Source organism: Amblyomma mixtum, chromosome 6 (assembly GCF_055824585.1).
Source record: "Amblyomma mixtum isolate Tamu chromosome 6, ASM5582458v1, whole genome shotgun sequence".
Lineage (NCBI taxonomy): Eukaryota > Metazoa > Arthropoda > Arachnida > Ixodida > Ixodidae > Amblyomma > Amblyomma mixtum.
The window spans coordinates 152,730,869-152,744,898 of record NC_143017.1 but is presented as its reverse complement, the minus strand read 5'-3'; the positions used below and the strand labels follow the sequence as shown (position 1 = coordinate 152,744,898).

The window sequence follows — 14,030 nt, the reverse complement described above, 5'->3', positions numbered from 1 at the left end:
AGCCTCGTTTCTGCCCCATAAGTGAGAACTGGCAAGATAAAGCTGTTATATTCTTTTCTCTTGACGGATATTGGTAAATTTGCATTCATGATCTGGAAATACCTGAAAATGCACTCCACCCCATTCTTCTCGTTACTCCAGTTTCATGGTTCGGATCTGCGGTCGCTACCTGCCCTAAGTAGACTTGTCCCGTTACCACTTTTGTGCCTTGCTCCTATCATAAACTGCTATTCATTTGCAAGACTATTGAACATTACTTAGTTTTGTGCATATTAATTTTTAGGCAAACAGAGTGTCTTAGCAAGGCAATTTTATCAGCGAATCTCAGATTAAGGTATTGTCTATTAGCTCTTATGCCCAGCTGTTCACAATCGAAGTCTGAGAACCTCCAGCAAACATGCGGAGAATAACATTGGAAAGATTTTGTCTCCGTACCCGCCACCATTCTTATTAAGATTTTATTGCTCTCTTTATGCAGGACTATATATAGCGGCTGTGAGGCCGCTATATATATTCTCAAGGACTTTTTCGCTTGGCTCTTCTGCATACAGCTCGATTTTGTAATGCCTGCGCGACTGCAGAGGTTTCAGCTGAATCAGTACTTTCTAATACTCTATGAAGGTTATATATAGGGCTTGATTGATAGTGTGAATATGGTCTATTGTTGAGTAGCCTTCGAAAGCCTGCCTGGTCACTTGGTTGATTCAAGTCCAAGGTGGTCCCGAGTCTATTCACGATTACTGAAAGAGACATAGACTGTAAATTTTACTGTGTGAGATGAGGGATGGAAGACTAGATTCTGATTTCAGTTTGGTGGCGCTTGAATAAAAAGAATAAGCCAAGAGAATGAATCTTGCCACACAATTCTGAACAGATTCAAGGGTGAGAGAAAGATTTGACAGGTGAGGGCCCCAGACTGCACATGCGTATTCCAGTTTGGTGTGAACAAGTATCAGCAGTTTTATAGCAGGAGGGGCTAGTCGCAAGTTGCAGCATAAAAATTCATTAGTCATTAGTAATGTAGGAAATGTGGAGTTACCAGCTAAGGGAGTGGGAAATAGTTACACCAAGATATTTGCAAGAGGTGACTGCGAAAATTTCGGAACGGGAGATGTGGTATTTTGTCGCAGGATAGGACTGTCTGTGGTAAAATGTAATTAGAGAAGTTTTAGTAACACTTAAAGACATCAGTCATTTGTTGCACCATGATTCAATGTAATTAAGTCTGCTTGCAATATAAGGGTGTCGTGGCTGTTAGTGATATAGGTCGATAGATATCGAAGTTTTTGGGAAATAATTGAATATTAGATGCGATACGAGTCGGCAGATCATTAATGTAAATTAGGAAAAGCAAAGGGCCGAGTACCGTACCTTGTGGCTCAAAGGAAGCAACAGGTGTCAAAGCAGAACAGTGTCGATTAGCATGTACGAACTGTTGACGGCTAGAGAGAAAGTATTGTATCCAACCAAGAGTGAGGGGGTGAAAATTTAAACATGAAAGTTCATGGAAAAGCCATTTGTGGAGAACATTGTCAAATGCTTTTTCAAAATATAGAAATAATGCATCAACTGGTATGTTCAGGTCTAAATTAGAACTGATGTCATTGGTGAATAGAGCCAGTTGCATGTTACATGACATACCTTTCCAGAAACCATACTGATTAGGATGAAAGAAATTTACTGATAACAGAAAATGTTCATTCTCATGCATTTCTTCTAGGGTGCCGAATGCCTTCAGACAATTCTCTAACTTTCTAGGAGCCTTTATTTTTTTTTTCCTGGAGGATTTTTTTTTCCATAAATATTCAATTCCCTACATCCACATCCCGCCAAACAAACTCACCAAACCAACCAACCTGCCAAAACCTGATGGCACCGAAGCTACTACAACACTCCAAGTGGATGCTGAAGCTTTTGACTGCACTTAGAAATTGTTGTCAAGCACTGTGACACTTACAAATCTCATTCCGAGCCTTAAATATCATTTGCCTCAAGTTTTGTGTCATCGTCTCGGTGTCATGTATGTATGAGGAGGCTGAGATGGTGGCTTGCATGCTAGACAAAAAGTGCCAACTTATTCCCTAGTGAATCTGTATGAGGAGTATGTAATGATAATGTGGTAAACAAGGTATGGGGTTGTAAATGTTTGTGAGCATGAAGTGTGAGCCTGCATGTGAGGTCACTAGGGAGAGATGTGATAACATGCTGAGAGCAGAATATTTGGTGAAGCCTCAGATTCTAATCAACTACAAAGTGCACCACTTAGGTACCGTGACTTGCCAAAATCACCTACTTTAGATCTGCAAATTAGCTCTAAAAAGTTGGTCACATTTCAATATGGTAGCGATTTCTGGCTGCAACAAAGCACACAAGACTGGTTTCAGTGTGTACCCATCCACACAAGCTCACGATTAGCTACACAAAGCATGCAAAGAACACATGAATTATCGATATGTTATGGGGAGTGTTTTGCCAACTGCAATGTGCCTGGTTGTGTGCATAGCATTGCGCACTGCCGCAAATTGTGTCAGATTTTACAAACTACACTGAAGTGGAAGCCACTGCAGTTATTGGGAGCTTCTAGTCATAAGTTGTTTGGTGCACTGTACAGCTATGTTCAGATTTCATTTGGTAGTGCACCATGTAGTGCACTACCAAATGCACTACATGGTGCATCGTGCAGCAGCCATGGATGGCTGCTGCATGATAGGACCACAATTACTGCTAATACTAACTGTACTAACTGCAGTTGGACATCTCATAATGTGCAACATTAACTTTGGGAAAAACAGAGGTAAGGGAGTGATACAGTCCTTCAGGACACATCATGGCTAAAAGATGCAACAGAGAGCAATAGTAATATACTACCTGAGTGATGCAAGGTTTTAAAATAATGCAATCAGAGATAAAGCTATCAGCTTGTCAATTCGTACTCTCTAAAGCTCTGCGGTATTGTATGCAGAGTAAGACAATGGTATGAACAAAGCCAAGCACTGTTTGTAATAATGCTGACATGTTTTGCTTCAAGAAAACCACCTATATGTTTACATTATTAGATACTGTCCACATCATCAAGAGTTGCAAGAGAAAAGGAAAAGGTACAATAGTTTATATACAGTTGTGACAATGAGTCGTGACTTAGACATACAGAACTTTTTTTATTCAGGATACCCTCAAGGGCCCTCAGTTTGAGGGTATTACATGAGAGGAAAAAACACAAATACATAATAAGGAATACAAATAGGCAAACAGAAATGGGCGTAAACTCCACAAAACAAATTAAGGTACAAGAATATTCACGAACAGAAATAAGAATAAATACTTCTGCGGAGAAAAAAAAAGCATAAAATGATGAACGAAAAGAACAAAAATAAAATTGCAATTAAGGACAGTGAGCAAAACATCACCCAGAAATTGTATACATCAGTGGTGCAACAGTAATAGTGCATATTACAGGACAAGATGCTTTGAAAAAAAAAAAAAAACTACTAGATGGCAATGAATGAACGACAAAGCTCTCAGAACTTGGATAAATTAGTTTCAGTGGCAGTGTTTGAAGGTAAGTCGTTCCAATCTCAAATAGTATGGGGAATAAAAGCTCTCGCAAAATGGTAAGTATGATGACACGTTTAAATTTTGGTTTTATGGGGTTTAGCATCTCAAGGTGAGTTGGGATATTAAGTTACGCTTATTATGACATCAAACTATACATTGAGAATACAAATTCTAACTATAATAGCAACATTTTAGAAGAATTTTTTATAAAGACTAGTTCTAGCTCAGAAATGCTGCTTAAATACTTCAAGAACTTTCAGTGCAAGTTGAAAAGTAGTAGGCCACTAAACAAATGCAAGAACAGGGTTGTCTTCACATGCCAGTGCCATCAGTGGTTCCAAACTTCTGTTTTACTTCCAGAAAACACTTTATGGAAAGCTAGAAATTGAGTCCTCATTCCAGTGTGCAATAGTATAATTACACTGCTTTACCACACTGTAGTGTCAGCTGAAATAAAGCAATATTGGTCAACTTCATCTAAGTAACACTAATCCTAGCGTCAGCATGTTCAGTCTGAAGGCATGCATAAATAATATAATGTATAACTGCAAACCAATTCAATCTGAATCCTAGCACAATTAACCCAACTTGCAGTTTTTTTTTTTTTAAGCTGAGCACTATAACCACTGTAATGCATGAATGAAAACATAAACATAAACAGCACAATGCAGTGAACTAAGTGCGGCACATGTAATCTTATTGGCCGCATGTTGCTTCTGATGGCACTGCATGGGAGACCTCTTTGTCGTATCAAGGAATGTTCTTTTTAAATGAAGTGATCTTCATAACAAAATGTAATATATAACTTCTAGCCTTGCACGATGAAAGCCGAACCAATAGATTCGTATGGCATTCTTAACTCTTTCGCTACGTTCGCGCCTTTGGCCATTGTTCACATTTAAACGATTCAAAGCACTCGCGCAAAAAGCTTGTCGTTAGGGTGCCTCTATGCGCGCCCGCTCTCGCATGCACTGCAGAAAATACAGAGCGAACGAAAACAAAACTTACATGCAAATACGCGCTCACGTTCCAGATCCCTGAGACGAAGCCTCGCTGTCGGAACTTGAATCCGACTCTTGTACGTCGTTGTCCGACTCATCACCGCTGCTTTCATCGCAAAAAACGGAACCAAAACCTGCCGAAGTGCTCGGTGTCGGCTTTCACTTTCGAGGAGCGCGCGGCGATGCGCACGCCACGTTCACCGGCTGTTGTTGAGCCATGTATTGAACATACAAAGTAGATGGCGCAGCAGGTCCACACATGGGATGCCTGCCTCAATGCTAGCAGGAGCGCATCGAGGCACCCCGTGTGTCGATTACGTCGTGGACGTGCTGCGTCATCTAGTTTCTGTGCTTAACAACTTTTTTTTAGGTATTTCGACATGAGGGGGCACCATGAAAAAAAAAACGAAACTTTGAACGGCCCCAGCAGCGTCAGCTGGCGAACGCGGCTTTCGCATCGCCGCGCTCTCCTCGAAAGCGAAATCAGACACCGAGCACTTCGGCCGGTTTCGTTTTTTGCGAGGAAAGCAGCGGTAATGAGTCAGACAACGACGTAAACAAAGGTCGGATTTCAGTTCCGACAGCGAGACTTTGTCACTTCGTCTGAGGGGCTTGGAACGTCAGCGCGTACTTGCACGTAAGTTTTGTTTTCGTTTGCTCTGTGTTTTCTGCGGTGCATGCGGTTTGTAACTGATGACAATAGTTTATTTTTGAGTTTCAGGGTCTTCATAACGTATGGCCAAGACAGCCTGCCAAATACTCAAGGTAGCGTTGCGTTTTTCAACCGAGACTACAGCCAGGTGCCCATATCGGTGCATCGCTGTGGAGCGGCGCTCGGAGATTCGCTCGACCTCTCGACTTTTTCTGGATGTTCTTCACGGCAGAGGTGATGAAAACCGTACACAAAAACACTAATAAGTGTTCATGGATTAAGGTTTCAGACATGCAAACATACTCTCGGCGTGACGGCTCACGGGAAGATGTGCATCCGTTGGAGATGTTGAAGTTCATTGGAATCATCATACACATGCGAATCATAGGCCCCGACTGCGGGGAGGCTGGAGAGTGCGATCATTTTGCAATGGATCCCGCCATGCTCAACTTGCAAGGCATATCACACTGATTACCGATTTGTAACTAGGTAACATCTTCTAGCGGAATTGATGGTGTAAATGGCAAATTTATATGGTTTATGGGGGTTTAACGTCCGGAAGCGACTCAGGCTATGAAGGACGCCCTAGTGAAGGGCTCCGGATATTTCGCACCGTCATGGCACAGTACACGGGCTTCGCCTCCATCGAAATTCAACTGCCGCTGCCGGGATCGAACCCACATAGTTTCAAATCAGTAATCAGTATGATGCCTTGCAAGTCTAATTTTTTCGATAAGCATAATCTTATTTCCTCTGCCCAGTTTGGATTTAGAAAACGCCGATCGACGTAATTAGCACTACTTGAGCAAAAAGAATTTATTCTGTCGCAGTTTGACAACAAGAATTTTGTGCTCGGCCTTTACATAGATTTCACTAAAGCATTTGATTGCATCCATCATTCCATATTACTTGAAAACCTTGAGACTTTACAGCCAAAATCTCATAAAATCGTACCTAGATCATCGCCATCAATATGTACAAATAGAGAACTGCCGTTCAGATTTGAAACAAATCAACAGAGGTGTTCCTCAAGGCAGCATTCTTGGCCCATTCCTTTTTCTAGTCTATATAAATGACTTAGTTCATATCTACAGAGATGCAAAATACGTTTTATACGCTTATGACGCTAGTATATTTTTTTCATCACCTGAACGTAGTAGCCTTCAGAATAAAGCCAACTCTGCTCTAAGATCTCATCATAAATGGTCCGCAGCAAACAATCTACAAATTAATACAAAGAAGACAAAAGCCGTGATTTTCACGCCGCAATTGAAGCAAATAAACAGCAGTCTCATTACCCGTCTTTACAAAAACGAAAAAATCGAAATAGAGAGTAGTGTTAAAATACTTGGAGTTATCTTCACACAGAATATGCTTTGGGATGCGCACATTGAATCTGTTTCAGGGACGCTATCTCGTGTTGTTGGCATGACGGCGCGACACAGAGCTATATTACCTTTCAATAAAAAGCTTCTTGTTTACAATACTCTTTTTTCTTCTTTGTATTATTGTGCATTGGTATGGGGTACCACGACACGTACAAATCTTGAACGAATACATATACTGCAAAAAAAACAAAAATTGTTCGAGCACTTTTTAATGTACCGTATAATTCCCATACTTCAGAGCTATTTTCGAAAGCAAACATAATACGCGCGTTTAATCTTTATAACTATAAGTTAAGTCTGGCGTTCAAATGGGAGGTAAAAGAAAATCTCAAGTTTTTTCATGAATTATCAGATCTCGATAAAAACACACATTCCTACACCACCCGTTACACAGAACCGTGGAAGGTGGTCACTGCGCGGGCAAATTATTCTAGGCAAAAAGTGTCATACAAACTGCCAACCCTTTTAAATTCATTCCACAAATCAGGTATAGATTTATTTACAATTTCTGTACGAACCCTATGCAAACATTTCATTAACAATCCTTGCATACAATAACAACTAAAAGTGTTATCTTGCCTTTTGTTATGTTTACCTCTTGTGACTATCAAGTGTGCATGCATTGATTTTGAATATTGTGCTTTCTGCGAGTTTTTCCTTTTTCTGTTGTTGTTCTATCACTGCCTGCTTTGTAGGGAGGCTGCGGGCTTCAGTCAAGTCGCTTTTATCCGCAGTCTCCCCCATCATTGATGGAAATAAACAAGTTATTATTATTACCTTTCAGGTCAGCAGGCGAGCGCCATAACCACTAAGCCACCGTGGCGGCTGTAGCAAATTTACACGTTATGCTAAAGAGTATACCATCATGAAATGCATATTCTCCCAATCGTATCATCATGGTGTACGACTGAAGACTAGAAGACTGCAGCGGTCGTAGCAGTACATAAAGCCGGAGATAAACAGAATCCATCTAACCATTGAACCATACGAGATCAATAGCATGCAATATAATGATACAGATACTTACACATCTTGTTTCCTTTTTCGGAGGTTAACAATGTCTTCTCTCTAGCAGAGCATGGCCTCTGAAACTTTTTCTCCTGTGACATTCAACTACTTTCCTTCATTTACGGCACTTCTATTTGGACTCCACTTTTTCATCTGACTGCACATTTCTTGACTTTGCTAAAGCATTCAGTAAACTGCTATTACATAAACTAAGTGTGCTGAACATTGACCCAGCAGTTCTTAACTGGATCCACGGATTTCCTTCTCATGTTGAATATGTCAGCATTAGTGACACCGATTCCTTTACTGTACCACTTGGTTCTGGGGTTCCTCATAGATCAGTACTTGGCCCCCTTACCTTTTTTTTTTGTCTTCTATATAGCTGTGAATTGTTGTTCCCCCCTGTAATGTACACTGCATCCTGAGAGTAAAATAAATAAATAAATAAAAGTCTCTTGCCAACGAGCATGCTCAGAAGAGGGAAGGGGGAGAGGCAAATGAAAAAGAGAGAAGGCTCTAACTGGGCTGCAGCCCACCCCCTGGCAGACGGAAAACTCGGCGCCTATGATGGGAATAATGGTTTTGGTTTTGTGGGGTTTAACGTCCCAAAGTGACTAAGGCTATGAGAGACACCGCAGTGGAGGGCTCCGGAAATTTCGACCACCTGGGGTTCTTTAACGTGCACTGACATCGCACAGCACACGGGCCTCTAATGGACCTGCTGCGACTGCATCTCTATTGAAATACAGGAATCATCTATTCTGGCCTTCTGCCATCAAAGAGCATTTCCTGAAGTCGGTTTTTCGCTTTGCTTTTTTTTTTGTTTTTGCATGTAGCAGACCTGGAGGATTCAGTGCCGGCAGTATCTATTGGCAAGACATGGAAAGTGCCCTGGTTTTTGAACCACATCAATGAAACTTCATCTGTCCTGATGCTCCAGAGCTAGCCCAAAATGGCAAATTTGATCAGCTGGCTTTCAGGAGCAGCTCATTCAACAAATCTTCGGGTATGATGAGGTAAAATAAGTCCGCGCCCCCAATCCTCCCGTCGAATCCATTCGTCATGAACCAAAAAAAAAAATTGAAAAGAAGAAACTGTAAGCTCCGCTATCAGAGAACAAAACAAGAACAAATATCAAACGTTATGTGCAGCACCTGTCAAGTCTACCTCTGCTTCTCCTCTCCACGCGATTGCTTTTCACAGTGGCACCACAGTCATGACTCCTGACTTGACCGGCCATGGAAAGTGCAATAATTTTTTCCTCGGAGCTGAAACTGGGAAGAATGACAGCTATAAACATATGCAACAGTTTGTTTATTCCAGTTTTCCTCCAATCAAGTTCTGGCTTAGTGCAGCCGATAATTTTTGTTTCTGCTATATACTTTTTCATGTTTATGGCATATTTGATAAATAAATGTTCAAGTGCTTTTGCACACATGACTCTGCTGTTTGTTTCATTCAAAAATGTAACTAATAAGCTACACTTTCGTGCATTGCAATATGCGCTGGGTTTGTTACTTCATGTGAAAAAAAAAATTTTCTTTCAGTACACTCTAAATTGTACATTTTTCCGCGGTAGCAAGTGTTAAAGGGACACTGGGGACAGCCTGAGGTACTACAGCACTCTAATGACAAAGAGACAACGCGAGCTGAAAAACGGAGCTTTCATAAGCTAGAAAGAAGAAATGCGGGTGTCGCCATCACATGCCGGATTGTAGGTGCAGATCCCAGAGACTATGCTACACAATCTCCTAGGCTGTAGTCGGATACAACTTAAGAACAAAGCGGCTTTTCCCCGTCAACGGACCTCATTCCAACCAATGGCATCGGCCGATTTTCATGACCCTGCTAGGGTGACAATGCAGGGAGCGGTGCCACAACGGAGAGAGGGCTCTATCCCCTTTCATCTGCCACTCCCTGCATTCTCACGCTAGCAGGACAATGAGAATCAGCCGACGCCATTGGCTAAAGGGGGGTTCTTTGACGGGGAAAAGCCGCTTCATTCTCAATTTGTATCTGACTATAGATTACATTCACTTCAAAGTGGTGGCAACCAGTTCCTTCTCGGTGTAGAAGTCACAAGTTTGAGTCTAGCGGTGGGAAAATTTTTTCATTAATTTTCTCAGCCATAAATGCACCTTTCACTGCTCGACAAATGTAACAAACCCAGAAAGAGCCAGAAAATCAATTTCTACTGAGAACAATAATTCAGTCGTGTCGTCCTCAGTGTCCCGTTCATGGCATCAACAAACAATTTTGCAGTTAACCTATGGAAAATATCAGATTTCAATGATCTTACCAATACTGGTGGGCATACAAAATGGTATTCATTTATTTTAATCATGGCACTAGCAAATTGTAATAATAATCGTGGGATGTTCAAACTATTCTGCACAATATTTGACTTTTTAAATCCCATTAATAAAACATGTGCCGACTTACAGAAAACACCTGTATGAATAATTTGTGAACCTTTCACTCGTTATTGTTTACAAACAAATGAACTGTACTATTTCAGATCTTTCTGTGCTAATGTTTAACTATGATGAGTATTTCCTTTTCTTAAGCAGCTTTTACTCGCATTCTCCTTCATTATTAATTGAAATAAAGGTATTACTACCATGCTCTGAACATGACTCATCTCGCTTTGCAATAAGTTGACAGAGCAAGTAGTGTAAGTATGTTTTAACAAAACTGATTCATACAAACAAACATCCAATGCATTTTAGTGTTTCTGCACATGTATATGAAATGAAGTGAGATAGACTTTCATTTAAAACCATGTGCCACAAATTTTTTCTAACATACCAGTAACACTTATGCATAGGCCAATTTTGGACAAACAGCCGGCACTGGTAGCTTTGTACCTCAGCACAATAAAATGGATTTCAATAAATATAGTTCATATCATATGTGCCCAAACTGTTTCAAATTTTTCATCAAGCAGATGGCAACACTTACAAGCCAACTACTGCAGCTGAGTAGAAAGTTTACCAAGTTGCACTGTTTTCTTGATTCAAGTTTGACAAAATTTAGTTGTACTGAAATAGAAAGAAGTATTAGGCTAGTTAGTAATGCATATAAGTAGCGCTGTTTCATCTGTTTCATGCAGTGTACTTTACAAGGTGTCTACCAAAGTCTGGCACCACTTGTTCTAGGCAAGTGAATTGAAATTCCATGCTTCTAAATGCTTTTTATCAACAGTAACATTGTGCACTAATCATACAATACAAAACAAATGCCTCCTTCCTCACGGTAGCCAGCAAGCCACATCAGTCGCATTGATCATTTTGTTGGATTGGGTCGGGCACAGGATATCGGGGAGCATCTTTGTTATTTATGTGCTGGCAGTAGTCTTCACAATGTCCAGCATGAACTCCTCTGCTGAACCTGCATTCGTGCCGGTACTTCCACAACTGCTGAAGCTGCTAAACTGCCAGGCCTCATTGAACTACCAATCCTTTTCCCAGGAACTGGCAGGGGACTACGTTCTGCGATCCAGTGCACTCTAGATCTGACATATGCTACCATAGCTGTCTGCACTGTGACACCAATGGCTCAATTGAAACAAACATTCTTCTGGAATGCCAAGGATATATAGATGAGAAAACACGTAACCATTTTAAAATAGAGGCTCTGACCCCACTGCCACTGACATTGAAATGTGCACTAGGACCCATCCCCTGCCTTTTGCAACAATATTAAACATCGAACTTTTTGTTACTTCCTCTCCAAGACGTCTGCCATTTAAAAAAGCTGAATTCAAAATAAACTGTTTCTATATTGCAGCTTGAAATGTCTACACCCAAATTTCAGGACCACAATTTATTTATTCTTTTATGTATTCTCCTTTTAGTTTACTAATTCCTGCTATCTTTTCATTCCCGCTTTTTTTTTTTTGTGCAGAGTTACATGTTGGTGGGCTAACATTTCTCCCTGACACAGCTTAGGAATGAGGCTAGAACGAGGCATCTGTAACCCTACAGTGTGGATCAGAATGACTCATGAAAATGTACTGCTTCATCTTTTGGGAGTATAGGCAAGAAAAAGCATCGAAACAAGTGCAGCAAATAAACGCGTGAGGACTGCGCTTTTCGTACTGCAACTGCCATGCTACACAGCATGTTGACACAGCATCTTGATATGCTGTATTTGGAGCTTGTGCTGGGTTAGTACTCGGAGTTGTGCTGTGGCAGTGGTGCATTTAGGTTTGGCCAGGGGCTTCATGTTTCTCGCGTTCCTGCAGCTCAATGGTTCGTTGTCCGAGAATAAAACACTGCTCGGAAATTCGAGAAATTCGTAAGATCGGGTTTTAACTGTATAACGTTTTGCCATGAAAGCAACTTTCATGCAAATCCGCAAAACCAATTCGTGCACTGTGCTGCGAAGGCTGATCTTCACAGCAGTGTTACCACCATGATGACATTGTACATACAAATAGCTGGGCAATTTCCTCGCTGGCGTCCCAGAACCCTCCTCGCAGTGCCGCCCCTCCTCCTCCGCTCCCCACTTCCTCTTCTTTTTCTCCCTTCTCCTCTTTTTTTCTTTCACAGCTGTTGCGCTCTTTGGTCTATTCCTCCAGCGAGTCTGCCTCCGCGCACCGCCGCCGCGAATCTGCGCGTCTTCTGGACCGCGGCCTGGTAAGCGCGCCTCTCATTGTGCTGACGCATGAACACGTAGGTGGTGGTGGAAACGTTTATTGCCAATGATGTAAATCGTAGGGGCGCCTGGTTTGCCGCAAAAGTTTGCATGATGACGAGAATTGGTCTTGGTATCGGGCATGCAGCAGTATTGGGTATTGTGCAGTCCGGGTTTGTAGTTGTCGCCAATGTGCAGCCTGCGCTATGGTGAGGGACGGAGCGGGGGGTGCGTATTCCCTTCGTTTGTCTCGGTAATACGAGAGAATATCACGGAAGGAGACCAGGTACTGCATTCCCTGCTCACGACAGTATGAGGCATTAAAGGCTTTCGCCTTAATAAAGCGATTCTGCTCGTATTTTCTTTCACAGCTGTTCTGCTCCTGGCGAGCTTCTAGGGCGGCCGGCTCGCGATTTTCGCGTTGCCCTTCGAGCCATTTGTGTGGCCGGCACGTTCCTCGCGCAAAGAAGGCGACTGCGCACGTACTTAAAATGGCGTTAAAGGGCGATTAACACGACGGTCCATTCGCCCGCGGCCCGCGCACTACCTGGTCTCCTTTTGTGATATTCTCTCGTATTACCGAGACAAACGAAGGGAATACGCACCCCCCGCTCCGTCCCTCACCATAGCGCAGGCTGCACATTGGCGACAACTACAAACCCGGACTGCTCAATACCCAATACTGCTGCATGCCCGATACCCAGACCAATTCTCGTAATCATGCAAACTTTTGCGGCAAACCAGGCGCCCCTACGATTTACATCATTGGCAATAAAAGTTTCCACCACCACCTACGTGTTCATGCGTCAGCACATTATTGAGAGGCGCGCTGACCAGGCCGCGGTTCAGAAGACGCGCAGATTTGCGGCGGCGGTGCGCGGAGGCAGACTCGCCGGAGGAATAGACCGAAGAGCGCAACAGCCGTGAAAGAAAAAAATAGGAGAAGGAAGAAAGAGAGGAGGGGGAGGGGCGGCGCTGCGAGGAGGGTTCTGGGACGCCAGCGAGGAAATTGCCATTAGCGTGCCAAGTTCTGTCATGGCATTTATGGCTTGAGGAACAAAAAAAGGAATTCCGTGCTGTTACCGTGCATGGATTAAGTCATGCGTTTGCTTTGAAACTGTGCAGCACCTAGATTAGCTGACCGGTCCAGATTTTATATTTTAGCTTCCGTCTGGTTTAACTGAACGCGAAATCCCGCCGAATAACAGGCGCAACACGGGTAGCCAAAAGAAACATGAATTGCAGCATCTACAGTTAAGCCATTGCGAAGAATAGCCGTTATCTCAACAATCACCAAGCACCTCAGTTTCAGACACCACTTTGGAAAGGTTCGAAAGCAGACTTATGCGCACAAGTTACGAGACAACACGGCAACATGTCCCCACGTCTCTTTGAAAACAAATTAAAAAAAAAAGCTTACAACGCTATAAGGTTACTTATCGACACACTTGATGCTGTGAAGATATCTCGCTTTATCCTAACAACCTGAACGTCAGGAAAAAAATCTACACGCTATCTGTATCAGCTCACACATAATCATGAGCAGGAAAAAGATCAAACACCGAATGATGCGCAGTCGCACCCGCATCGCGCGTCCCTGGCGGCCAAAAGCTGCAACACGCTGTGCCGTGCCATGGTGTCATGCATAGCTATCATGCTCAGTTCTTTATCAAATAAAACAAATAATTATTACTAATGTAAGTTAAATCATTTATATTTTGATTTTTTGCAGCAAGCAACAAGATAAGGTTTTCACCGATGAGGCTTGTGTACGCAACTACCATTTAG

The 14,030-nt window shown here is 42.3% G+C and overlaps 1 long non-coding RNA gene across 1 annotated transcript; it reads right to left on the bottom strand.

Annotated features, from left to right (window-relative positions):
- Nucleotides 1-5,221: 5,221 nt before the first annotated feature.
- LOC149340807 (uncharacterized) lies at nucleotides 5,222-13,828 on the bottom strand. The gene is made up of 3 exons (XR_016283654.1): nucleotides 13,663-13,828; nucleotides 10,566-10,645; nucleotides 5,222-8,878 (listed from the first exon to the last, which is right to left on the bottom strand). It is a non-coding gene; the product is annotated as an uncharacterized LOC149340807 (long non-coding RNA).
- Between the last annotated feature and the right edge of the window lie 202 nt (nucleotides 13,829-14,030).